This window comes from Vicia villosa, linkage group LG5 (genome assembly GCF_029867415.1).
Source record: "Vicia villosa cultivar HV-30 ecotype Madison, WI linkage group LG5, Vvil1.0, whole genome shotgun sequence".
In the NCBI taxonomy this organism is placed as follows: domain Eukaryota; kingdom Viridiplantae; phylum Streptophyta; class Magnoliopsida; order Fabales; family Fabaceae; genus Vicia; species Vicia villosa.
The window spans coordinates 123,016,531-123,043,962 of record NC_081184.1 but is presented as its reverse complement, the minus strand read 5'-3'; the positions used below and the strand labels follow the sequence as shown (position 1 = coordinate 123,043,962).

The window sequence follows — 27,432 nt, the reverse complement described above, 5'->3', positions numbered from 1 at the left end:
ATGTACTTCCGAAATATACCCAAAAATGTTTTTTTTATTTTCTTGATTGTTTCCCATTTTTATGGAATTCAATTTTTTCAGGAAAATGGCATGCAACCCTGCACGACTCAAACAGGGCAGAGAGACCCAGACAACGTCGGCTAGATGCGAGCAGGCGTCACGAGTGGCAGCGACACAGGGACCGAGTAAAGTACGAGTACTCGTCCAGATGGATGAGGATGGTTCCTCATCTGGATCGAGGACTCGGCTGGCTCGGGTGTCTTCTTCTAGGCAGGATGAGGTACAAGAAGAGGATGAGGTGAGATACCATGATGATGAGGAGATACCTGATGCTGACCCTCCGCACGGGGAGGATGAGGAGGAGGAGGAGGATGACTTCCCGGGAGATCCTAGGGACACTTCTGTGCTGATTTCCTACCACGAGCACGTCACTCGACGTGTCTGGGAGAGAGAGAGATTTTTTTTTAATTTAACCGACTTTATTATTTCTCCGTTTTTTATTTAGCTTTTTATTTCACATTTTCTTCAGGGTCTAATTAACAATCTTTTTTTTTTTGTTTTTTTTGTTGTAACAGGAAAGGGCGACGCTAAAAATGGTGAACCACACGCGGAAAAGTTTTGATTTGTTTAAACTAGAGGCGCAGTGGTTTAATGATGTGGTGACTGCTTTCGGGCTCAGTGGGTTGTGCATGACCGGGTATACCACTATCAGCCACGGGATGACCATGCCACTGATCTTCTGCCGATATGCCAGCGGATAGAGTTGCTTGGGCGGGATGCATTGGACCGAGGTATCATTGCGCACGGCGGTCCAGAGGCGGTTGCAGTCGTGGAGAGGATGGTCAGTGACGCGGGCGGGGCGACGACATATACTAGGTAGAGGAGGTCCCAGGGTGTTAGGGTTAGGCATACCCAGTAGGGGGTTCTGGTTTTTTTTTTTTTTGACTTTATTGTATTCGGCTTGTATTTCTTGACATTTACGTACACTTTCGTACACTATTAGTTGTATATATAATATTAGTATTTTATACTAATATGTTGCTTATTTTATTCGGGTTATATTTTATTTATATCAAGCACTGTTTACTGCAAGCATTGTCGTTTAATTAAAAATACGGGACTAAACATTGTTTAGAAAAACAAAAAAAATAATTTCTGCATATTTCAGAGATGTATCTCCGAAAACACCCAAAAATGTGAAAAAGGTGTTTTCGAAAATGCATCTCTGAAAACACCCCCCATTTGATGTTTTCGGAGATGCATTTCCGAATCCTGGGAAAATCTGAAAAAAAAATTACTTCGAAAATGTATTTCCAAAATAGGAGTATTTTTGGGTTTTCGCTGGAGATTCTTCCTATAGGGGGGTCTACAGAGAAAATTCCAACATAGAGAATGGCATTTCGTCCAAACATAACTTAGAGAATGAGTGACTTTAAAACCTTCAATACGTAAATATGTTTAAATTAAGATGGAGTTGGCCAAAGAGGCTAAGAAAATAAAACAGACTTCTTATTCAGGTTGGTTAGATTGAACACGGATGAAACTAGTAAGAATGATTTGATAGTTGAATGTGGTGGTCTTTTAAGAGATTTTACGAGTGAGTGGTTCGAAGACTTCACAAGATATTTGAATTCTTGTAGTGCATATATTGTTGAATTTTAGGGCATGCTAGAAGGATTAAGATTAGTAAAAGAGTTTGAGTTTCGAGCTATTGAGCTTCATATAAATTTCAAAGTGGATGTTCAAAATATAATGGATTCTAGACAGGGTAGTATAATTGAAATGCGATTGATACAACAAATTCAGCTGTTGTTCCAACTGGATTGTGAGGTTCGAGTTTGTCTTACTTATGTAAGTCAAATACTTTTGCAGATGTACTTGCCAACATGGGGTGTGATCTAGGTCATAATTTAACGCTTTATGAGCAAGTTTCTCCTCAAATTTTTGTGCTTTTATTAGCTAATCTACAATATAAGAAAGTTAGATATTTTGGAAAAGACCGAATTACCCGTTTTGTTCTACAGGCTGCCACGTGGGTACCTTGAATGCTCTTCTTTCTTTCTTGCTAACTATGCATGTATGCCAATCTACCAACTAAAAGATATTCCAATAAATCCAAGTAAAAGCTTTTCCAATAATATATTTTGTAAATCTTTCTTGAAAACACAATTTTATCAATTCCCACACTCCAACTAAAGTTAACTCACGGGTTGTTTCCTTTTTCTCTTTGATGTCTCTCTCTCTTCCATCTCTCTGATTTCTCAAACCCATCTTCCACCTTTCTCTGTTTTTACAATGTCTTCTCTCTCTTGCTACATCATCTCTTTCTATTTCTCTTCTTTCATATTGTTTCAATCTTTCTATTTCTCTTTTTCTCTCTTCTCTTTCTATCTGACGACTGAGTCTTCTACCTCAACCTTCCCCCTTCTTTTTCTTCCTCACCTTCATTCTGTAATAACAACATCACCATCCTCTTCTAACTCTTTTGTGGTTTGTTTTTCAGGTTATAGACGGATCGAGTTTTGCCGGTGAATTTTGAAGCTAAAAAAGTATGGGTTTTGTTTGGTTTTCTTATAAACTTAAGGTTTTGATTATGTAGATAGGATTTTTGTGGTTGATTTGATGATTTTGTGGTTTATTTTCCAGGTTATAGGCTGGATCCGGTTTTACCGGTGAGTTTTAAAAAAATGTTGTTTTTTAAAATACAACATTTATTCTATTCGTTTTTTAAGCATTATTTTATTTGCATTTCACTGATAATTTTGGTGCTAATTTTCACAGATCTTGACTATAATAAGATGAAGCAAAAACTTTCAGATCTGGAATGAGACCGTGTAAAATTGAAACGACCTCTAGCGGATCTGAAATTGAAACCACGGGAACATCGGATCTGAAATTGAAATCACGGGAACATCGGATCTGAAATCAACTCTCATCTTCTTCATACTTACAAGGTCTTTCTATTCACTTTTGCCATTGTTTTCCATTGTTGATGTTGCGGTTTTTCGATTTTTTTTCCTTTTGTGTTTTTCAGATCTCGCCTTTTTCATCTTTCAAATTTCACCTTGCTCAACTTTTGTGTTTTTACTGTTGCAATTTTTCGCCCTCATTTAAATAAGTTTGTATTTTTATTTTATTTTAGAAAGCCTTTTGTAAGTGTGCAATTGTTTTTTATAACTGGGTAGCCAATCCAATGAGTTATTTGTTAAATAAATCGATATGTTAACATTTATTTATAATTGTAACAACAACTATAAATTTTTTATCCTAATTATTTTTCTGTAAGTTAAATGTAGCAAAGATTTGTCAAATAATTATTATTTTTTAAAATATTTTTAAGTTTGTATTTTTAATTTATGTTTGAGATTTTTAATTTGTTATATGCATTGAATAGGATTATGAAATGGAACAATGGAAGGATGGTATCCAAATTCAAGAGGTATCAAGAAGATTATGAATTTGACATCAATAGTATTTGTTATATTGTAATCAATTATAGATTAATTCAAAATGGATATTTGTTCTTTATGTTAATGCAACTTTTATTATTATTCTATTTGTTGTACCCTTTGTTTATATTTGTTACTGCAATAATATATTATTATGATCTTTAATATGAAAACAATATTATTGTCTATCTTTAATATTAATTGCATCTTGAAATATTTTATTTCCAATTATATTATTGTCTTTCATATTATTGAATTTTTAATTGTATTGATGACAAAAGGAGAATATAAAAGTGAAGTTGTGAGATTGGTGGTAGTGATGAGTGAAACAATGATAACATGAAGAAAGTTGTGAGAGTGATGGTGGATCTCAATACTATAAAAAATTAAATTGTGATAAGAGAGAGATTAGACATTTGCTTGGAGTTGGACAGCTACAGCAGGCTACATCATGAAAAGAAAAGAGGCACACGACTCCATTTTTCCTGTCAAACACGTTTTCACTATAGTAATAGGCTAAAATTAAAACAATAGTTATATATATATATATATATATATATATATATATATATGGGGATGTATCAAGTAGGAGGGATTTTAAAATAAGAGATAGGAGGATTTATTAATAACCATTGGATTTGATAAGTGATCTTGATGAAGTTAAGTCCATAAATGTTCATCAAGACCATTGATCAAATCCAATAGTTATTAATGAATCCTCCTATCTCTTATTTAAAATCCCTCCTACTTGATACATCCCATATATATATATATATATATATATATATATATATATATATATATATATATATATATATATATATATATATATATATATATATATATATATATATATATATATATAAAATCGGTCGGATTCAAGTTTAACTACATAAACTTACTTTTGATTCTATATATTATAGAAATAAAAAAGTGTATTTCTTATAAAAAATTAAAACATATACGCTTTTTTCTTATCCGTGTGTATAAGCAATCTTCATTTCCCGTGCCTTCACTATTTTTCTTCTACTTCATTATTTTTTATTTCAATTTTCAACTCCATCTTTTCTCCACAATCAATTCATTGTAACCTGTACTTAATTCTTTTTATAGTAATTTAAATTAATTTATGATTTTTTATAAGATCACTATAAATAATGGTTAATTGGATTTATCATTCTCTTTAATATTTTTTTTATAAATGATGTTTTATCAAAATTTATATCATTAAAATAATGTTTTGTGATCATTATGGATTTATATCATTAAATCATATCATTAAAATAATGCCCTGTGATCACAAAAAATTTATATCATTAATTTATACCATTAAAATATGTCATACGATCACTTTGAATTTGGTATTATATTTATCAACATTCATTTTTTATTATTCTGTTTATCTCATAAAAAATGTCATATTTAAATAATACAATATTTTTAAAGAAATGAATAAATAAAATTGATGGAGAAATATTTAAATTTTGAGTATTATATAACTAAATCACTGTAATTCATCTTTTATTATTCTTTTTATCTCATAAAAAATATATCATATTTGAATAATACATTGGTCAAATTTTGAAATTAATTGGTAAAATTTTTTATTATAGTTTTGGTTTGGTGTTATGAGTTATATATAATATTTGAATTTGTGGGAGTGCATAGTGTTTTGGTGTTGTTTTATAATATTATAGTTTGTAAACAATTTTGATAAAACAATTTGATAAAAAAATACATTGATTAGTTCTTGATTTTTGTCTATTTTTCTTTTATGAAGTAAATAAATTATATTTTTAAATTTTTTTTATCTCTTTTGTCTCCTTTTTTTATTAATATTATTCATAATAATGTAAAATAATTTATTTATTATTTCATTTATGATCATTAAAACACTTTATTTTGAATAAAGATATGAGATCAAAATTGATGTGATATTTCATTATTGAAAATGTAAAAGATAGAGATACTCAATATATTATTACTATTAAAAGACCAACATGTTGTCATTTCAATGTCAGATCTAGAAAGACTAAAATACATTGAGACCCACATTTAATTTACTTTTGCAGATATCATGTACTAGCATTCTATGTTTTCCTGTGCATGCAGTTTGACAACTCATATCAACAAAAATATATTTTCCTGTTTTTTTTCTTTCAAAATTGTACTATAGTTAAATCCTAACCATGTGTTTGCTATAGAAACCTTAAAAAGGAGAAGATATAATTTCTTATAAGAAGAATTTAAACTAAATTTATTTTTCAATATGAATTTAAAATATTTGCTCATTTTTATCAATAATAATAATTAGAATTATAATTCCTTTAATTATGCAGATTTACAAATCTGTTATTTACTTATTTTGCAGTCAAAAGTTAATAGCTAAATTAGTGGAAAATCAATAGGAGATTTGTTACCTTGATTCATTCCAAATTAGGTTTATCAAACCTGTATATAAACATTGCTGTAAACTAATAGAAATTATCAATTACATTCACTTTTCTAACTCTCTATATGGTATCAGTTGGAAACGATCCAGCCCTATCCTTCTAATTTAGAATGCCGTTTCTCATTCTTGCCGTCAACCTCATCTCCCATGGCCACCGACAGTTCCCACTACATCACCAACCCCTATGAGCCATCCAAACCCTTTGTGTGCATCACTCTTAGCAGTGTCACCAAGCTTCTTCGCACCAATTATCTTAATTGGAAACTCCAAGTCGAAGCTTTTCTTGATGGCTTTGATCTCCTAAAATATCCAGATGGATCTTTTCCCGCGCCGCCGGCAACGATCTCTACCACTGAAACACCTTCAGTGACAACACCAAATCCTGCTTATCAAACATGGCGTCGACAAGATCGCCTCATCTATGGCGCCATCCTCACCACTCTCTCCAATGAAGTGGCCTCTCTAGTGTCTCAGACAAAGACTTCGCATAGTCTTTGGACTCTCCTCAAAAACACATATGCCAAAGCCTCTTGCAGCCATCTCAAACAACTCAAAGAGCTTCTTCGAATGGCTTCCAAAGGTACCCAATCCATCACAACCTATATGCACTCTCTGAAGCAAACAGCAGACCTTCTTGCTTCACTCGGATCTCCTGTTTCGGTTGAAGACATGACTGACCATGTTTTGCGTGGTCTCGACGACGGCTACAGAGCAGTCATTGGTGGAATAAATGCAAGGGATACTCCCATTAACTTTGATGATCTCCTCGAGAAACTTCTCATCCAAGAACTCTCTATTGTTGCTGCTCAGAGACAAACTCCTTCCCCGGTTACAACTTTGAATGCTCAGGCTCGACCCAACTATAACAACAAGCCTCGGTCTGGTCAATTCCCTGCACCGTCTAATCAACACACCAGCAATCGCAAACCGTTTCTTGGACGCTGTCAGTGGTGCAATGCCAAAGGACACGTTCTATCTCAGTGCCAACTTTTCAAGCAGCAGCATCCCGGTATCCCGCCGCCGTCTCGGAACTCTATTGCTCACACTGGATCAGCTCAGGCCAACATTGCAGCTGCTGGTCCATCTCATACTGATTTCTTGGTTGATAGTGGAGCAACACATCATGTAACCAACGATCTTGCAAATATGTCACTTCATCATCCGTACACTGGTCCTGACTCGCTGTTCATGGGCAATGGTTCAGGTTTAAACATCTCTCATTCTGGAACACTTTTACTTCATGATTTATCCTTGTCTAATGCTCTGTGTGTTCCTTCCATGAAACAACAAATTATTTCTGTCTCTAAACTTACCAAACAAACTAACTCTGCTGTTGTTTTCCTGCCAAACTCTTTTCATGTAAAGAACTTGCAGACATGCCAAATAACCCATAAGGGCTCATGTGTGGATGGACTTTATCTCTGGCCCACCTCCTCACCATCCGTCCATACCGTCCGCGCGGACTCCTCTGCATCATGGCACCATAGGCTTGGGCACCCTTCATCCTCTATCTTTAAATTTATTCAACAACATTTTTCTTTGGGTTCAAATAAATTCTCACAATCCGATTGTAATTCATGTCAAATTAGTAAGAGTCACAAACTTCCTTTTCATGAATCTACTCTTAAATCTTCTTATCCATTAGAAATAATTTTTTCAGATGTATGGACTTCCCCTGTTTTATCTATTGATAGTCTTCGTTACTATTGCATGTTTGTCGATCATTTTACTCGTTATATCTGGCTATATCCAATAAAACATAAATCTGATGTCCAACATATATTTCCCAAATTTCAATCACTAGTTGAAAATTTTTATCAGCACAAAATTAAAATCTTATACACCGATAATGGTGATGAATACATTGGACTTCATCCTTTTTTAAGCACTCATGGTATAAGTCACCATACAACCCCACCTCATACACCTGAACACAATGGAATCTCTGAACGTCGGAATTGTCACATTGCCGAAACCGGTCTCTCTCTTCTTCATCACTCGGGCTTGCCCCTCACCTATTGGCCTCACGCCATGACTACTGCAGCCTACCTCATAAATCGTCTCCCAACTCCAATTCTTGGGTACAAGTCACCTTATTCCAAATTACTCCACATTAGCCCGGATTATCATAAATTAAAATGTTTTGGATGTTTGTGTTTTCCCTGGTGTCGCACGCTCGCGAAAAATGAACAGAGTCGCCACCAATATATTTATCCCATAAGGGAAAGGAATATCAGAAAACCTAACAGAGGAAGGAACAAGGTCTTGCGACCAGAGAATCAAGGTACGGGAGTCGGTTACGCAAGGGGAAGGTATTAGCACCCCTCGCGCCCATCGTACTCGATGGTATCCACCTATGTTTGTTTCTATCTAAAGGGTGTGTACTATGTCTATGTCTATATGCGAATGAATGCAAAAAGAAATACGGGGAAAAGAAGGAAATATTTACAAGTGTGCTCGTTCAAGCCCCGCGACTTGATGCCTACGTATCCTTTTCAGGAATCAGAGCGCCGTAGTTCGGCTCTTTAGTTTTTGTTTGTTTTTGTGTTTTTTAGTTGGGCGGCGTTAACGTTCGCGCTCTTGCACAAGGGGACAGCCTAGGATGCAATGGAGCGGAAATAACGGTGCCCTTAAGAAAGCGAGAGAAGAGAGAGAGTTTGAGTGTTTCGAGGAAATCCCTTAAGCAAGGGAAACTCGAGTTACGCTTTGGTTTGTGTTTTTTTAAAGGTTGGGAACTTACGCCTGAATGGAACCCTTAAGCAAGGGAGCTCCAAGCACTCGAACATCCCTTAAGCAAGGGAAGTTACAAGCTATCATTCCCTTTTTATTAGTCAAAGTATTTATTAGTCATTTTTTATGAGTTTTCTGGGTATTTTTTATGGGAGTTTATTCAAGTGTTTTTAGAGTGTTTTATGGTTGAAAAGAAAAAGAACTAGCCTAAGAAAGGGAATTTCTACCTAATATTATCATGGTTTCTACCTAAGGTTGGGATTTTAAAAGAAACATGAAATAAAGCGCTAAGTTGAATATTGAAAATAGCCTGAAAAAGAACAAGTCAAAATATAGCACAAAAGTGAATTAAAAGTACTATTATTTTTATATGGCTCTTTTGTGAAAGAAATTGAATTACAAGTCAAGTAAAAGACTAAAACAAAATAGCCTAAAACTACTATTTTTGTGATTATTTTTATGTGTCATTTTTTATTACCTAAAAATCTAACAAAATTATGATTCTATATATTGTTATTACCTAAAAATATAATAAAAAGAACTAAGTAAAAAAAAAGCCTAAAATCAATCAATTAAGTGTGAAACAGGGAGGTGTGAAATCACAATGATGGTGCTGGAAGCAATTCAGGCGCTGGGCCCATTGAAAGTAAAGGCCCATGGGAGTTTTTTTGTTACAGTTTCTTCTATGCCAAAAACGATGGTATGACGGGCCAGGTGGGGTGTGGGTAAGAATTTTCGTGTGGATATGGCCCAGGGAGGTGCATTGATCCAAGTCCGGTTTTCACTATTCCCATCGATTCAGGTTTCCAAAAACGTAATATGGGCCACAGGGGGGGTGCGCTAATGAATTCGTTCCGGCCCAATACTTGTGATCCATGGACAATTATGTTCAGAATTTTTGCTCTATTTCTATTATCAGATTTAATTAACAAAAAAAAAAAAAAAATTAAATTAAATTAAAATAGGAAAGAAGAAGGGGATTAGGGTTTATCTGTTTGTGACGATTGAAGTCTCTGGACTCAGTTCCTCTCTTCGTATCCTTCTCTCGCGAACGAGCATGGCGGCCGGCGTCATCCTTCCTTCTCCGATCTAAAACAACTCGCGAACTCCGATGACCTTTCTCTCTCCTCACGGGGACAATGGCGTGGCGGCGACAAATTTCATTCTCCGATCAAAAATTACAGCGCCGCCATGAACCTCTTTGCTCCGGTCATCAACTCTCCGTCTCTCAATCCAACTCTCCATCTTGATTCAGCCTTAGACATGATTACGAACCCTGAGGCGAAGACCGGAGTTTAAGAGAAGGAAGTCCTGCGGTGAGATGAAGACGACGACTCTCGTGAAGTAAACGTCGCGAAGAATGAGAGGACCTCCGTCTCAGGTAACCTCCTTTGTTCTTTCCCTTCTTGCGTATCGTTCCTCTTTCTTCTTCTTCTTGCTTCTTTTTCTTTCTTCTGAATTTCTGTGTGGTCGTTGCGTTGTGAGGATGAGTTGAGAGAGGATTGAGTGGAGTTTAGCTCTGTTGTTAGAATCTCAGATGTTGAGACTCTAACAACAATGGTGAGAGCGTATAGTGGTGAGGGTGGAAGATGAGTGAATGTGACGGAGAAGAGAGGTTGCAGGTTTGATAGGTTGGTGGATGAAGATGATGAGGAATGGAGAAGATGATTCAGAGAGATGAATGAAGAATGGTAGAGTGTGTGAAGAGGTGAAGGTGGTGAATGAGCGTGTGTGTCGTTTGAATTGTGGAGGGAAGAGGATTTATAGTTGGAGGTGGAGTTAGCTGAACCATTGGATTAGAGATTCGGTTCTGAACAATGGAGGGTGAGATTGAGAGTTGGTTATGAGGGTTAGAAGTTGGTTACAATTCTGTTTTGGTGGTTGGGAAGTTGGTTAGAGGCAGTTAGTTCTGTTAGGAATCGGTTAGGTTGGTTATGAAAGTCGATTATGGGAGGTTTGAAGTTAGTTGAAAAAACTGTTAGGACAGTTAGGTTGATTGGTTAGTGAATTATGTTAGGATTGAAGGATTATAACTGTTATTTCTATTATGGCTGTTAGTTTCATTGTGAAATTTTGTTAGTGAATCAAATAGAAAAAGGCCAGTTAAATGCTGTTGGTAAGTTGGTAGTTCAAGACTGCAGTTGGTGACTATTGGTTCCTAATGCTGAAAACAAGTAGAAACTGAGTTAGTCTTTGTATCGTTTTTTGGTTTATGCAGGTTGTATCAGGCTTGAGCTGGTGATTTTTCCCGAGACATAAGGATTGTCTCGTCACGATTTCGTGGTGATGCAACCAGCTGACCATATTAACGGCTGCAGTACATTCGGAGCAACTAAGAAGCAGCTCTAGGGCTCGGTACCACCAGGTTGCAACATACTCAGTCATGGGATCAGCTTCACGTGCGGAAAGTCTCCAATCTTAAGATCACCACAGGGATTCAATGGTAAGCTTCTGCTTTGAAACTGTTTTTGCTGATTCATGTTGGTTAAAAATTGGTTAACATTCTGTTAGGGAGTCGTAGGTAGTAACTGATTCTGTTGGTTAGGAATTGTATCTGTTTTTTGAAGGTTAGTTAAAACTGTTTGGGGTTTGTTGGCTGTTAGAAGATGGGTTTGAATTGGGTATGTAATGTATGTATGGCTTGTATGTATTGTTATGGTATATCTCATGAACTTTGCACTTGGTATTGAACTGTTGTATTGAACTGTGTTGAGTTGCTTCCTACTGTATGGTATAAAATGGTCCTTGTGTTAATGAACATGTAGGTTACTGAAAGAGAGTTTTAAATGGTGCTTGATGTTGGACACTGTATTGGGCTGATTTTCATGTGTGTTATGTTGATTTCAGGCAGTCATGGTTCAAACAAACTTCAGATACTTGGCACGCACGGCTTCGGCGCGTATCATTCAAAGCAAACTGAAGGCAAAACAGGAACATGGTGGTATTGAAGGCTCATTGGAAATAGGTTTCAGAATAGTGTAAAACCTTGGTCAACTGTAGTCAAAATATGATTTTTTGTAATTTTGTAATAGAGAGTTCTTTTTTGATAAATGAACGAGATCCCTTTTGTAGTCCAGATTCTGTTTTGATGGACTATGGTATGAATGTAATGGGTTTTGAGCTTTTGTAATGAACATACAAATGAACATGTGTTGGTATTTTGTAATATAACTTGGACCCCTTTGAATGTAATTTGACCATCCTCTCCAATTAATGACTTCTATTTGAATTCCCAATCTTTTTCCAATCTTGCAATGCTGACTCATACCACATCAATGAGATGACAACTCAAGGTAGTTTATTATGGTCTTTGGTCAAAAAGTCCACAAGTTTGCGTATAATCTCCATATGTCTCTTTTCATCAATGTATCAATAACCACGCTTGTGCTTGAGATAAAAATCTTCAAAGCCTAAGTCGAGGGACTCAATTGTATGACAATACCTCCTTTCCAAGAAAGCACCTTAAGAACCTCAATCCATTTATTCTTTGACCTTTAAAATCAAACCAAACACTTGTAATAGAAGAAATCTGCCCGAGCGAGTCAAAGTCTTGAACTACTGTATGACCATTGTAACAAAAGACTTGATGAGACGCGCGCGAGCTCAAAACCCTAATTAAAGAGTATTGATTCAAATGACTAGGGAGATAGACCCTAATCCATGACAAATGATCCCATGCTTTGTATATGTTTATTTGATGAATGAATGCATGATGCGTTATATAGCCTAATGGGAGGTATGTACATGAGCTTGTGAAATGCATAAGCCTAAGCCAGATAAAATTGAAAGGGTAGAACAAATTTGGGGTATGACAGCTGCCCCTATTTAATCGTCTTATACTCGAAGGTGAGATTGGCGCTAGCCTTTCGAACATTCAAGGTAGAAGAAGATTAAATACCAAAGACCCGAAATTTGTCCCGAGGAGATGGAGTGGTCTTTATTCTTTATTTTTGTTTTGATATCTGCTGGGGAAAGAGAGGAATTTGTTTTTCTGGTGGATATATTTACAGTGAGCAATGGATTTGGATGGTAATAGCTTGTAACGTGGTAACGGTGCCAATACAGGGTTTTCAAAGAGAATGGTTGTATGAAACAATGACCGAAAGGAAAAAAATCTCGTACGATCTACGACTCAACATCGACTCGACATCAGGAGAGGATCTCGTACGATCTTCAGGACTGAAAGAATAAGATCTCTTACGATCTATGACTCAACATCGACTCAACACCAGGAGAAGACCTAAGCATGATCTTCAGGACTGAAAGAATAAGATCTCTTACGATCTATGACTCAACATCGACTCAACACCAGGAGAAGACCTAAGCATGATCTTTAGGACTGAAAGAATAAGATCTCTTACGATCTATGACTCAACATCGACTCAACACCAGGAGAAGACCTAAGCATGATCTTCAGGACTGAAAGAATAAGATCTCTTACGATCTATGACTCAACATCGACTCGACACCAGGAGAAGACCTAAGCATGATCTTCAGGACTGAAAGAATAAGATCTCTTACGATCTATGACTCAACATCGACTCGACACCAGGAGAAGACCTAAGCATGATCTTCAGGACTGAAAGAATAAGATCTCTTACGATCTATGACTCAACATCGACTCAGCACCAGGAGAAGACCTAAGCATGATCTTCAGGACTGAAAGAATAAGATCTCTTACGATCTATGACTCAACATCGACTCAACACCAGGAGAAGACCTAAGCATGATCTTCAGGACTGAAAGAATAAGATCTCTTACGATCTATGACTCAACATCGACTCAACACCAGGAGAAGACCTAAGCATGATCTTCAGGACTGAAAGAATAAGATCTCTTACGATCTATGACTCAACATCGACTCAACATCAGGAGAAGACCTAAGCATGATCTTCAGGACTGAAAGAATAAGATCTCTTACGATCTATGACTCAACATCGACTCGACACCAGGAGACAAAAGAAGACACTGTGTCAGACACTCATCAGAGATTGAAGATACCTCGCCTCGGCACCGTGGTTGGAAGAGATTTGAAATGTAGTAGCAGATATCAATCAGAATTTGTAAGGACAACTTTTTGTTTGGGGATGTATTATTGTCTTGACTGGGTGCGGATTTGTATTATCTGGCTTATGCTTTGTATGCATGTTTGAATTTTTCTGTGGCGTAATGCTCCATTTTGATGGATATGCTACGCTTTTGAGGATGCAATGTTATATGTAGTGAACGCTATATGCAGAGTGCCAAATAAAGGCATTAGTGAGGTAAACACCAGGGAAAATCCCCTTAGTGTTAAGGACCATGTGGAGGTGCCAATAGATATTGGACTTTGATTTGTAAGATGCACTTTTCTTTGACTTGAGGAATGATTTCTGACTTCTCACCATGTGCTACTGGTTGGAGGATTTTCAGTTTGAGGAGATTCCCTCGATTCACCATGTTGGGAATAAACTCCTATGCTTGAGGAATGGAACAAAATCTCGGGAGAAATAAACTCCATGCTTGGGGAGAGACCAAGGTTCTAGGAGAAATAAACTCCTATTAGGGAGAGGACAATAAAACTCAGAAGATCGTGCCCCAAGTTTCATGACCCATGAAGGAAATTGCCCCAGTGGATCTTTGGAGAGATTTGTCAAATCTCGACGTAACTGCCCCAGATTGGTTGAATTTGAGAGAGATTCCTCGACATGATTGCCCCAGATTGATCAAGGCTTGAAGAGATTTATCGACATGATTTCCCCAGATATGCCGAATTTGAGAGGTCAAACCTCGACTTAATTACCCCTGATTAGGTACATCTTACTGGAATCCCTAAGCTTCTTTGTTTTGAAGTCACACGAACATGGAGACAACTTTACCACGCTCAACGGAGTCTTCAAACTCTTCCTCATAGAGTAATCAAAGAACGCATCAACTGTTCATGCCCGACGGATTTCTTTAGAGAACCTGCCCCTTGATGGTCAACATTTGAAGTGATTAGCTTTTACTCCTCGGAGTTCTCAAGTCTCTTGTATTTTGACATGATCAAGTTGCTCATTGATTCTCATCCTTGAAAATTTCCTAGATGTTAAGCACATATTTTGCATGCAAAAGAATGTTAATTCTAAGAATGATGATTCTAATGCAAAGCCTATGTTAGTCTTGAAGTTTAACGAAACTTTTTATTGAAATGAGGTTGCGACCTCTTGTGACTGAATCACTAGTTGACACAACCTCAATTTTTTCATATGGAAGATAAAGCAAGCATACGATACCAACATGGATATGAGTCTCGCTTCATTGGGAGTCAGTTAAACGCTATCTCTTCGGGGTGCGCTTTCAAGATAAACCCTACTTCAATTAGGACTTTTAAGGGTTGTAATTTGGCCGGGTTCACGGTTTTTAGAAAACAAAGGATTTTTAGGCTCAAAATTATTTGTACCCACCCCCTTCGTGATGTTCTCCAGTCCTATGTTCAACTAACTCGACACGAGTGTTCATCCCTCACAAGGAATTTGAAATGGTTGAGGAATCGATGAGGTTCTTTAGACATGGCGGTCGCTCACCTTTTATTCTTCTGATTCATTGTCACACGACTTTGTTCTTGCTTGGCAATTTCATCGACTTTGTTTCGTGCTTATTTTGTCATTTTTCTTTTCATCCTTTTCTTCTTATATCTTTTTTTTGCCATTTCTTTTTGCTATGTATATTTTTTGAACAAGTCGTGTGACCTCGCATTATCTTTGATTCGTTGGAGGTGATCGTGACCGCCTCACTCCTTTGATTTGATGAAGGATTACCACTGTGGTATCGTCATCTCTTGATCTCTTGATGGAATAAGGATAATCATTGCGGTTTTGACATTCCTCAACCTTTTGAAGGATAACCATTATTGTATCCTTAGATGCATACCCTTTTATTGAGTTTTGAACACTCGATCAAGTTAAATGAACACTACCCTGCCCCAAGGTTAAAATAAGGGTTTTTGTGATTAGCAAAGAAACTCCTCCTTCAAGGCTCAAAGGGGTTGACGAGGGTCTATCTCCCTTATATCTCCGGTGTTTGGGGATTTGAAATAATGCCTGTACATCCTCAGTAGGGTTTTTTATTCAAAAACACACGATTAGAGATTTTGCATTTTTATTTTTCATCATTCTCCCTCAGCTTTTGCCTAAGCAAGCAATTAGTAAAGTTGGTATCGTAATGCCAAAACATTTTATAAGTGATAACGAATGGATTACTTCAAGACAAACATAAACAATGTATTATGATTTTCATTCAAAAATTAACAAGTTTTTACATGCTAGCAATGCTTAAACAAACAATAAAATGTTACAAATGAGAATGCAATGAAGAAACTAAATGAATGCCATTGTTGAGGAGACTTGACTCCGTCTGGACTTGTTGCTCTTGAATACTTTCTGTAGTTCTTTCCAAGCACTTCAGATTACTTCAAAAGAGAACCCCAACGAAGTCATCCATGAATTGTAAACTTTTGCCTTACTTTAGGGATTCGAGCAATGCGAGTGATGCAATGCTCAAGATAAGAGTACGTCTTGCTTATCCCTCATGCGGGAGCCCCAAGCATAGATGTTGTAGAAGTATTCATTATCAAAAGTGGAGGAACCTTGCATGGTCATCAAACTGAGAACTTGTGGTGAAGGAGACCTTGAGAATGAGGAGCATTGTGTAGAATACTCTTGATTACCACATGGAAGAAGATTCTGACGAAGTCACCCAAGAATTTGTAATGCTTTAGGGATTCGAGCAATGCGAATGATGCAATGCTCAAGATAAGAGTGCGTCTTGCTTATCCCTCGTGCGGGAGCCCCAAGCATATTCATTGAAGAATTATTTGCCGTCAAACATGGAGGAACTTTGCGTGATCACCAAACTTAGAGAAGTTACTTGTTGCAAGGAGAGCTCAAACACCAACTGAAACACCAACCTCCACGGATACAACTGAGCATAAGAACCTTGAGAATGAGAGATGCTTCTACAAAACATTCTTGATTACTTTTTGAAAAAGATTCTGACAAAGTTGCTCGAGAATTTGTGGTGTTTTCATTATCTATCATACCAACGAGTTCAAACAAGGAAGTAGCCTTCTACAAAACAGGAAATACTTGAAATGAGAACACAGAAAGGAAATGATGATTGCCATAGTTGAGGAGACTTGACTCCTTCTGGGCTTATTCTTCTTTTTTTTTTTTTGATACTTTCTGGAATACGGGCATTCACTTAGGCATGAACTCTTCGTTTTATGCGCAGGCCATTTGGAGTGAATGATATTACTTTGGAGTCAACGAGATCTTGGACTTTGTGTTTCAAAATATTACAATTCTCAGTTGAATGTCCAGATGTCCCAGAATGGTACTCACACCTTGCATTTAAGTCATATCCTTGAGGAATCGATGTTGGAGGGGGCTTAAACTCCCTTAGTTGGACCAAAGAATCCTTGAGCAAATGAGAAAGCAGCTGACCATAGGTCATAGGAATTGGGTCAATCCTTCTTGGTGGTCTCCTTGGCATTTGTAGACCCTACTGATGGCAATGATTCCAGTACCCATTCTGTTCAGGTGTCTTCCTCTTTTGACCTGACTGTGAAACAAATTGAAGCTGATGAGGTGGGAAACCTGGAACCCAAGATGGTGCATTATGCTTCTGATTTGAAGTAGATCTGACATAGAAGTATGAATCAACCTTTTCTTCCACCGCAATTGGAACCCCATTTCCTCGAACAAACATACCCTCAGGGGTGAACAAAATCACTTTTGAATCAATGAGATCTTGAACTTGATGTTTCAGTGCCCTACAATGCTCAACATCATGACCAGGTGCCCCAGAATGGAACTCACATCGAGCATTGGCATCAAAGTTGGGGGGAAGCTTTTCAGGCGTAGCCAATTCTCGTAGCTCAACCAACTGAAGCTCCAGCAAACGGGGAAGTAACTGAGCGTAAGGCATCGGGATAGGATTGAGAATTCTCTGAGGTATCTTAGGCTTTTTCCCACACATTTGGCCTCCTTGAAGAACAGATTGGCATGTAGGTAATGGCACATGGAGTTGAGGAGGAACTTCCTGAGGTATTCCATGAGTGGGAAGGGATCCTACTGAAGAGAAAGGATCAACAACTTCTGTTGCAGCAGTAGGAACAACATCCCCTTCCTTTCTTAGTACTGTTTTTAGAATTTCCATAACCAAGCTTAACTGAGTCTTCAACTGACTATTCTCTTCTTTTAGTGCATCCTGATTATGGACCAAGTCTTGCATCTCCAACATAAGATGACCCATTTGTTCCCTCATCTCATCCATTTCCTCACGGAGTTGTTCCATAGTTGATTTTGGAGTCGTGGCGGTGAGAAGTCAAATTTGTTGTTGATCTTGAAATCTGAAGAGAAAGGGTCCCATAAGTATCTGAGAGAACCATGAAATGCATGATAGTATGAATGCATGTTTCATTTATGAGAGATCCTAAAGTCTTTTCACACTTTTTTGTTCTCTTTTGGAATCAAAGTTTTTTGTTTTTTTTGTTTTTTTTTTTTTTATAGAATATCTTTTCTTTTCTTTCCCTTTTTTTTGCTTTTCCATTTCTTTTTTCTTTTCATTCTTTTTTCGGAAATAGACTTTAGGATCCCTCACAAATGAAGTGGATGAAACAATGATGGTATGCAATGCAAAGGCATGGGATCAAGGTCCATATAATCTTAGTAACCACTGTACAATCCTCTGAATAACTGATATGAAACCTCTGTACAGGCCAAATGTCACAGGATCAAAGGTTCGACGCCTTTTTGGAATACCAGAATATCAAGCATCAGGAGAATAGACAAAATAAAGGTCCAACCTCGAGTATGAAGAAGTAATGGTATGTAGGAGTCAAGGTTTCCTGTCCCACCCCAATCTCACGGGTATGAAGTCTAGACACGGACAAGTGGTCCCTAATGGTCACTAGGGTCTACAGTTCCCATGGGGTACAAAGTGTTTGAGGCAACAAGCGTGCCAGACACAGTGTTCCATGAAAGAACCTCGCCCAGTTGTGGTACCCCATATTGAACTCATCCATAGCAAGCGCTACGGTAGTCAACATGAGCATCCACGCTAATCCTATGTGTCACTTGGCCTGGGTAGTGGGCCTTTTACCTCACACAAACCCCCCACCTGCAAAACAGAACAGAAGACCCCAAGGAACACAAAATATAATCCATATGCATGATGTGCAAGCAGAAATAAACATGATATGCAAGCAGAAAATAAACATGCAAACATATATACAAGATATAGACATAAAACAAATAAACACCCAATAAAATAAAACAAACAAAGGCTAGGATCGACTTGCTTAGGTAATCCCCAGCAGAGTCGCCAGCTGTCGCACGCTCGCGAAAAATGAACAGAGTCGCCACCAATATATTTATCCCATAAGGGAAAGGAATATCAGAAAACCTAACAGAGGAAGGAACAAGGTCTTGCGACCAGAGAATCAAGGTACGGGAGTCGGTTACGCAAGGGGAAGGTATTAGCACCCCTCGCGCCCATCGTACTCGATGGTATCCACCTATGTTTGTTTCTATCTAAAGGGTGTGTACTATGTCTATGTCTATATGCGAATGAATGCAAAAAGAAATACGGGGAAAAGAAGGAAATATTTACAAGTGTGCTCGTTCAAGCCCCGCGACTTGATGCCTACGTATCCTTTTCAGGAATCAGAGCGCCGTAGTTCGGCTCTTTAGTTTTTGTTTGTTTTTGTGTTTTTTAGTTGAGCGGCGTTAACGTTCGCGCTCTTGCACAAGGGGACAGCCTAGGATGCAATGGAGCGGAAATAACGGTGCCCTTAAGAAAGCGAGAGAAGAGAGAGAGTTTGAGTGTTTCGAGGAAATCCCTTAAGCAAGGGAAACTCGAGTTACGCTTTGGTTTGTGTTTTTTTAAAGGTTGGGAACTTACGCCTGAATGGAACCCTTAAGCAAGGGAGCTCCAAGCACTCGAACATCCCTTAAGCAAGGGAAGTTACAAGCTATCATTCCCTTTTTATTAGTCAAAGTATTTATTAGTCATTTTTTATGAGTTTTCTGGGTATTTTTTATGGGAGTTTATTCAAGTGTTTTTAGAGTGTTTTATGGTTGAAAAGAAAAAGAACTAGCCTAAGAAAGGGAATTTCTACCTAATATTATCATGGTTTCTACCTAAGGTTGGGATTTTAAAAGAAACATGAAATAAAGCGCTAAGTTGAATATTGAAAATAGCCTGAAAAAGAACAAGTCAAAATATAGCACAAAAGTGAATTAAAAGTACTATTATTTTTATATGGCTCTTTTGTGAAAGAAATTGAATTACAAGTCAAGTAAAAGACTAAAACAAAATAGCCTAAAACTACTATTTTTGTGATTATTTTTATGTGTCATTTTTTATTACCTAAAAATCTAACAAAATTATGATTCTATATATTGTTATTACCTAAAAATATAATAAAAAGAACTAAGTAAAAAAAAAGCCTAAAATCAATCAATTAAGTGTGAAACAGGGAGGTGTGAAATCACAATGATGGTGCTGGAAGCAATTCAGGCGCTGGGCCCATTGAAAGTAAAGGCCCATGGGAGTTTTTTTGTTACAGTTTCTTCTATGCCAAAAACGATGGTATGACGGGCCAGGTGGGGTGTGGGTAAGAATTTTCGTGTGGATATGGCCCAGGGAGGTGCATTGATCCAAGTCCGGTTTTCACTATTCCCATCGATTCAGGTTTCCAAAAACGTAATATGGGCCACAGGGGGGGTGCGCTAATGAATTCGTTCCGGCCCAATACTTGTGATCCATGGACAATTATGTTCAGAATTTTTGCTCTATTTCTATTATCAGATTTAATTAACAAAAAAAAAAAAAATTAAATTAAAATAGGAAAGAAGAAGGGGATTAGGGTTTATCTGTTTGTGACGATTGAAGTCTCTGGACTCAGTTCCTCTCTTCGTATCCTTCTCTCGCGAACGAGCATGGCGGCCGGCGTCATCCTTCCTTCTCCGATCTAAAACAACTCGCGAACTCCGATGACCTTTCTCTCTCCTCACGGGGACAATGGCGTGGCGGCGACAAATTTCATTCTCCGATCAAAAATTACAGCGCCGCCATGAACCTCTTTGCTCCGGTCATCAACTCTCCGTCTCTCAATCCAACTCTCCATCTTGATTCAGCCTTAGACATGATTACGAACCCTGAGGCGAAGACCGGAGTTTAAGAGAAGGAAGTCCTGCGGTGAGATGAAGACGACGACTCTCGTGAAGTAAACGTCGCGAAGAAGGAGAGGACCTCCGTCTCAGGTAACCTCCTTTGTTCTTTCCCTTCTTGCGTATCGTTCCTCTTTCTTCTTCTTCTTGCTTCTTTTTCTTTCTTCTGAATTTCTGTGTGGTCGTTGCGTTGTGAGGATGAGTTGAGAGAGGATTGAGTGGAGTTTAGCTCTGTTGTTAGAATCTCAGATGTTGAGACTCTAACAACAATGGTGAGAGCGTATAGTGGTGAGGGTGGAAGATGAGTGAATGTGACGGAGAAGAGAGGTTGCAGGTTTGATAGGTTGGTAGATGAAGATGATGAGGAATGGAGAAGATGATTCAGAGAGATGAATGAAGAATGGTAGAGTGTGTGAAGAGGTGAAGGTGGTGAATGAGCGTGTGTGTCGTTTGAATTGTGGAGGGAAGAGGATTTATAGTTGGAGGTGGAGTTAGCTGAACCATTGGATTAGAGATTCGGTTCTGAACAATGGAGGGTGAGATTGAGAGTTGGTTATGAGGGTTAGAAGTTGGTTACAATTCTGTTTTGGTGGTTGGGAAGTTGGTTAGAGGCAGTTAGTTCTGTTAGGAATCGGTTAGGTTGGTTATGAAAGTCGATTATGGGAGGTTTGAAGTTAGTTGAAAAAACTGTTAGGACAGTTAGGTTGATTGGTTAGTGAATTATGTTAGGATTGAAGGATTATAACTGTTATTTCTATTATGGCTGTTAGTTTCATTGTGAAATTTTGTTAGTGAATCAAATAGAAAAAGGCCAGTTAAATGCTGTTGGTAAGTTGGTAGTTCAAGACTGCAGTTGGTGACTATTGGTTCCTAATGCTGAAAACAAGTAGAAACTGAGTTAGTCTTTGTATCGTTTTTTGGTTTATGCAGGTTGTATCAGGCTTGAGCTGGTGATTTTTCCCGAGACATAAGGATTGTCTCGTCACGATTTCGTGGTGATGCAACCAGCTGACCATATTAACGGCTGCAGTACATTCGGAGCAACTAAGAAGCAGCTCTAGGGCTCGGTACCACCAGGTTGCAACATACTCAGTCATGGGATCAGCTTCACGTGCGGAAAGTCTCCAATCTTAAGATCACCACAGGGATTCAATGGTAAGCTTCTGCTTTGAAACTGTTTTTGCTGATTCATGTTGGTTAAAAATTGGTTAACATTCTGTTAGGGAGTCGTAGGTAGTAACTGATTCTGTTGGTTAGGAATTGTATCTGTTTTTTGAAGGTTAGTTAAAACTGTTTGGGGTTTGTTGGCTGTTAGAAGATGGGTTTGAATTGGGTATGTAATGTATGTATGGCTTGTATGTATTGTTATGGTATATCTCATGAACTTTGCACTTGGTATTGAACTGTTGTATTGAACTGTGTTGAGTTGCTTCCTACTGTATGGTATAAAATGGTCCTTGTGTTAATGAACATGTAGGTTACTGAAAGAGAGTTTTAAATGGTGCTTGATGTTGGACACTGTATTGGGCTGATTTTCATGTGTGTTATGTTGATTTCAGGCAGTCATGGTTCAAACAAACTTCAGATACTTGGCACGCACGGCTTCGGCGCGTATCATTCAAAGCAAACTGAAGGCAAAACAGGAACATGGTGGTATTGAAGGCTCATTGGAAATAGGTTTCAGAATAGTGTAAAACCTTGGTCAACTGTAGTCAAAATATGATTTTTTGTAATTTTGTAATAGAGAGTTCTTTTTTGATAAATGAACGAGATCCCTTTTGTAGTCCAGATTCTGTTTTGATGGACTATGGTATGAATGTAATGGGTTTTGAGCTTTTGTAATGAACATACAAATGAACATGTGTTGGTATTTTGTAATATAACTTGGACCCCTTTGAATGTAATTTGACCATCCTCTCCAATTAATGACTTCTATTTGAATTCCCAATCTTTTTCCAATCTTGCAATGCTGACTCATACCACATCAATGAGATGACAACTCAAGGTAGTTTATTATGGTCTTTGGTCAAAAAGTCCACAAGTTTGCGTATAATCTCCATATGTCTCTTTTCATCAATGTATCAATAACCACGCTTGTGCTTGAGATAAAAATCTTCAAAGCCTAAGTCGAGGGACTCAATTGTATGACAATACCTCCTTTCCAAGAAAGCACCTTAAGAACCTCAATCCATTTATTCTTTGACCTTTAAAATCAAACCAAACACTTGTAATAGAAGAAATCTGCCCGAGCGAGTCAAAGTCTTGAACTACTGTATGACCATTGTAACAAAAGACTTGATGAGACGCGCGCGAGCTCAAAACCCTAATTAAAGAGTATTGATTCAAATGACTAGGGAGATAGACCCTAATCCATGACAAATGATCCCATGCTTTGTATATGTTTATTTGATGAATGAATGCATGATGCGTTATATAGCCTAATGGGAGGTATGTACATGAGCTTGTGAAATGCATAAGCCTAAGCCAGATAAAATTGAAAGGGTAGGACAAATTTGGGGTATGACAGCTGCCCCTATTTAATCGTCTTATACTCGAAGGTGAGATTGGCGCTAGCCTTTCGAACATTCAAGGTAGAAGAAGATTAAATACCAAAGACCCGAAATTTGTCCCGAGGAGATGGAGTGGTCTTTATTCTTTATTTTTGTTTTGATATCTGCTGGGGAAAGAGAGGAATTTGTTTTTCTGGTGGATATATTTACAGTGAGCAATGGATTTGGATGGTAATAGCTTGTAACGTGGTAACGGTGCCAATACAGGGTTTTCAAAGAGAATGGTTGTATGAAACAATGACCGAAAGGAAAAAAATCTCGTACGATCTACGACTCAACATCGACTCGACATCAGGAGAGGATCTCGTACGATCTTCAGGACTGAAAGAATAAGATCTCTTACGATCTATGACTCAACATCGACTCAACACCAGGAGAAGACCTAAGCATGATCTTCAGGACTGAAAGAATAAGATCTCTTACGATCTATGACTCAACATCGACTCAACACCAGGAGAAGACCTAAGCATGATCTTTAGGACTGAAAGAATAAGATCTCTTACGATCTATGACTCAACATCGACTCAACACCAGGAGAAGACCTAAGCATGATCTTCAGGACTGAAAGAATAAGATCTCTTACGATCTATGACTCAACATCGACTCGACACCAGGAGAAGACCTAAGCATGATCTTCAGGACTGAAAGAATAAGATCTCTTACGATCTATGACTCAACATCGACTCGACACCAGGAGAAGACCTAAGCATGATCTTCAGGACTGAAAGAATAAGATCTCTTACGATCTATGACTCAACATCGACTCAGCACCAGGAGAAGACCTAAGCATGATCTTCAGGACTGAAAGAATAAGATCTCTTACGATCTATGACTCAACATCGACTCAACACCAGGAGAAGACCTAAGCATGATCTTCAGGACTGAAAGAATAAGATCTCTTACGATCTATGACTCAACATCGACTCAACACCAGGAGAAGACCTAAGCATGATCTTCAGGACTGAAAGAATAAGATCTCTTACGATCTATGACTCAACATCGACTCAACATCAGGAGAAGACCTAAGCATGATCTTCAGGACTGAAAGAATAAGATCTCTTACGATCTATGACTCAACATCGACTCGACACCAGGAGACAAAAGAAGACACTGTGTCAGACACTCATCAGAGATTGAAGATACCTCGCCTCGGCACCGTGGTTGGAAGAGATTTGAAATGTAGTAGCAGATATCAATCAGAATTTGTAAGGACAACTTTTTGTTTGGGGATGTATTATTGTCTTGACTGGGTGCGGATTTGTATTATCTGGCTTATGCTTTGTATGCATGTTTGAATTTTTCTGTGGCGTAATGCTCCATTTTGATGGATATGCTACGCTTTTGAGGATGCAATGTTATATGTAGTGAACGCTATATGCAGAGTGCCAAATAAAGGCATTAGTGAGGTAAACACCAGGGAAAATCCCCTTAGTGTTAAGGACCATGTGGAGGTGCCAATAGATATTGGACTTTGATTTGTAAGATGCACTTTTCTTTGACTTGAGGAATGATTTCTGACTTCTCACCATGTGCTACTGGTTGGAGGATTTTCAGTTTGAGGAGATTCCCTCGATTCACCATGTTGGGAATAAACTCCTATGCTTGAGGAATGGAACAAAATCTCGGGAGAAATAAACTCCATGCTTGGGGAGAGACCAAGGTTCTAGGAGAAATAAACTCCTATTAGGGAGAGGACAATAAAACTCAGAAGATCGTGCCCCAAGTTTCATGACCCATGAAGGAAATTGCCCCAGTGGATCTTTGGAGAGATTTGTCAAATCTCGACGTAACTGCCCCAGATTGGTTGAATTTGAGAGAGATTCCTCGACATGATTGCCCCAGATTGATCAAGGCTTGAAGAGATTTATCGACATGATTTCCCCAGATATGCCGAATTTGAGAGGTCAAACCTCGACTTAATTACCCCTGATTAGGTACATCTTACTGGAATCCCTAAGCTTCTTTGTTTTGAAGTCACACGAACATGGAGACAACTTTACCACGCTCAACGGAGTCTTCAAACTCTTCCTCATAGAGTAATCAAAGAACGCATCAACTGTTCATGCCCGACGGATTTCTTTAGAGAACCTGCCCCTTGATGGTCAACATTTGAAGTGATTAGCTTTTACTCCTCGGAGTTCTCAAGTCTCTTGTATTTTGACATGATCAAGTTGCTCATTGATTCTCATCCTTGAAAATTTCCTTGATGTTAAGCACATATTTTGCATGCAAAAGAATGTTAATTCTAAGAATGATGATTCTAATGCAAAGCCTATGTTAGTCTTGAAGTTTAACGAAACTTTTTATTGAAATGAGGTTGCGACCTCTTGTGACTGAATCACTAGTTGACACAACCTCAATTTTTTCATATGGAAGATAAAGCAAGCATACGATACCAACATGGATATGAGTCTCGCTTCATTGGGAGTCAGTTAAACGCTATCTCTTCGGGGTGCGCTTTCAAGATAAACCCTACTTCAATTAGGACTTTTAAGGGTTGTAATTTGGCCGGGTTCACGGTTTTTAGAAAACAAAGGATTTTTAGGCTCAAAATTATTTGTACCCACCCCCTTCGTGATGTTCTCCAGTCCTATGTTCAACTAACTCGACACGAGTGTTCATCCCTCACAAGGAATTTGAAATGGTTGAGGAATCGATGAGGTTCTTTAGACATGGCGGTCGCTCACCTTTTATTCTTCTGATTCATTGTCACACGACTTTGTTCTTGCTTGGCAATTTCATCGACTTTGTTTCGTGCTTATTTTGTCATTTTTCTTTTCATCCTTTTCTTCTTATATCTTTTTTTTGCCATTTCTTTTTGCTATGTATATTTTTTGAACAAGTCGTGTGACCTCGCATTATCTTTGATTCGTTGGAGGTGATCGTGACCGCCTCACTCCTTTGATTTGATGAAGGATTACCACTGTGGTATCGTCATCTCTTGATCTCTTGATGGAATAAGGATAATCATTGCGGTTTTGACATTCCTCAACCTTTTGAAGGATAACCATTGTTGTATCCTTAGATGCATACCCTTTTATTGAGTTTTGAACACTCGATCAAGTTAAATGAACACTACCCTGCCCCAAGGTTAAAATAAGGGTTTTTGTGATTAGCAAAGAAACTCCTCCTTCAAGGCTCAAAGGGGTTGACGAGGGTCTATCTCCCTTATATCTCCGGTGTTTGGGGATTTGAAATAATGCCTGTACATCCTCAGTAGGGTTTTTTATTCAAAAACACACGATTAGAGATTTTGCATTTTTATTTTTCATCATTCTCCCTCAGCTTTTGCCTAAGCAAGCAATTAGTAAAGTTGGTATCGTAATGCCAAAACATTTTATAAGTGATAACGAATGGATTACTTCAAGACAAACATAAACAATGTATTATGATTTTCATTCAAAAATTAACAAGTTTTTACATGCTAGCAATGCTTAAACAAACAATAAAATGTTACAAATGAGAATGCAATGAAGAAACTAAATGAATGCCATTGTTGAGGAGACTTGACTCCGTCTGGACTTGTTGCTCTTGAATACTTTCTGTAGTTCTTTCCAAGCACTTCAGATTACTTCGAAAGAGAACCCCAACGAAGTCATCCATGAATTGTAAACTTTTGCCTTACTTTAGGGATTCGAGCAATGCGAGTGATGCAATGCTCAAGATAAGAGTACGTCTTGCTTATCCCTCATGCGGGAGCCCCAAGCATAGATGTTGTAGAAGTATTCATTATCAAAAGTGGAGGAACCTTGCATGGTCATCAAACTGAGAACTTGTGGTGAAGGAGACCTTGAGAATGAGGAGCATTGTGTAGAATACTCTTGATTACCACATGGAAGAAGATTCTGACGAAGTCACCCAAGAATTTGTAATGCTTTAGGGATTCGAGCAATGCGAATGATGCAATGCTCAAGATAAGAGTGCGTCTTGCTTATCCCTCGTGCGGGAGCCCCAAGCATATTCATTGAAAAATTATTTGCCGTCAAACATGGAGGAACTTTGCGTGATCACCAAACTTAGAGAAGTTACTTGTTGCA

General features: G+C 38.0%; 1 long non-coding RNA gene across 1 annotated transcript; it reads left to right on the top strand.

Annotated features, from left to right (window-relative positions):
* Positions 1-2,226: 2,226 nt before the first annotated feature.
* LOC131607199 (uncharacterized) lies at positions 2,227-3,528 on the top strand. The gene is made up of 4 exons (XR_009285223.1): positions 2,227-2,549; positions 2,647-2,672; positions 2,782-2,954; positions 3,395-3,528. It is a non-coding gene; the product is annotated as an uncharacterized LOC131607199 (long non-coding RNA).
* The last annotated feature ends 23,904 nt before the right edge of the window (positions 3,529-27,432 follow it).